The sequence below is a fragment of the Amphimedon queenslandica genome, unplaced genomic scaffold (assembly GCF_000090795.2).
Source record: "Amphimedon queenslandica unplaced genomic scaffold, v1.1 AMPQUscaffold_3751_Cont24259, whole genome shotgun sequence".
Classification (NCBI taxonomy): domain Eukaryota; kingdom Metazoa; phylum Porifera; class Demospongiae; order Haplosclerida; family Niphatidae; genus Amphimedon; species Amphimedon queenslandica.
In genome coordinates this window covers 1-1,440 of record NW_003555926.1, presented here as the reverse complement: position 1 = coordinate 1,440, position 1,440 = coordinate 1, and the positions used below count along the sequence as shown (strand labels likewise).

The window sequence follows — 1,440 nt, the reverse complement described above, 5'->3', positions numbered from 1 at the left end:
CCGGTTCATGAACGGAATTCGCAAAATGCGGAATAAAAACAAGAATAACCTAATCCTTGAAATTTAAAATATTTTGTTTTGACTATTAAATTTTCTGATCTGATTACACCAAAAGCCTGCATTGCTACCTTATCATGTAATAAAACATCAGCAACCAACAGAAACATTCTTTATGCTGGTCACATCATTATACATATATAGGCAACAACCACAAATTGACAGAGTTAATCAGTTCAGTTATGCATGTACAAATGAGAGGTTAGAATTAAGTAATTATTAGTCTACAAAACTTTGAAGCATTTGTTTATAAATCTTGATGAGGTTCATCAGCACCATTGTCTGCCTCTCCTTCGGGTGTAGCATTGTGCTTTAGAATACCTTTAGACTCAAGGAGTGCATTAATCTCATCCTCAGACATGTTAATGACACTGACACGCTGCAGAGAGAGAGATAGAGAGAGAGAGGAAGAAAGAAAGAGAGGGAGAGAGAGGAAGGAAGAGAGGGAGAGAGAGAATATGAGGGAGAGGAAAGAGGGAAAAGAGAAGGAAAGGATAAAGAACAAGTACAATACATGACTACATGTAGAAGTACACTGAGAAAAGAGAACAAAGAGGATTATAGAATACTGAAACTGCTTTACTACACTCCAAAAACAGTACAATAATATACTACACAGTACAAACCACATTCATAGGCTACATTCAGTACTTGGCAACATGAAAGAATATGAACCGATGCAGACAAAGACAAGAAAGAACTAGAGACAGCAAGAACTCACCTCCTCCACACTTTGACCATCTTCACCCAAAAACAGCAACTCAGGATCCTTGCCCCCTATGTACTTTATCTCAACATCAGGACTAAGTGCAAAATGTATTAAGAAACAATAACAATAATCCACTTAACAAGCTATACTGGAATACCTATAGTGTATTAATGTAATTACTGTCCCCAAACAAAATTTTGGTTTATTGTTTATGTATAAGCAAATACTTAACACGGACAAATGTAATCTAATAATGCGCAATATTATGTACTGTTAGTTTCACAATAGCCATCTACCACATAGCTAACAAATAGATGTACTATTACTATTACTGTTATTACAAAGCCAGTGGGCCCACAATACTGTATAGCTAAAAAAATTACCATTCGCCAAATTTTTAGTCTCCAGTTTGATAGGGTTTCATAGAAGCAAGCACACAGTTAAAATTTCAACCTCTTTTAGTCTTAATTCGCCAAATTTTCTAGCTATACAGTATTAGCCAGATTACTACAAGATTAATATTACTCAGTGATTATTATTAAGGATACTACTCTGGAAGATGTTCGTTGATGAAACGCTTCACCTACAAGCAAGACACATTAAATAGCACAGACATAACTTATTAGTCATTACCTTTGGAAGCGAATTCAAACGTCATCCACCACAAGTCTAAG

General features: G+C 35.3%; 1 long non-coding RNA gene across 1 annotated transcript; it reads right to left on the bottom strand.

Annotated features, from left to right (window-relative positions):
- Window positions 1–85: 85 nt before the first annotated feature.
- Window positions 86–1,440, bottom strand: LOC109592845 (uncharacterized). The gene is made up of 4 exons (XR_002190586.1): window positions 1,400–1,440; window positions 1,315–1,349; window positions 779–860; window positions 86–436 (listed from the first exon to the last, which is right to left on the bottom strand). It is a non-coding gene; the product is annotated as an uncharacterized LOC109592845 (long non-coding RNA).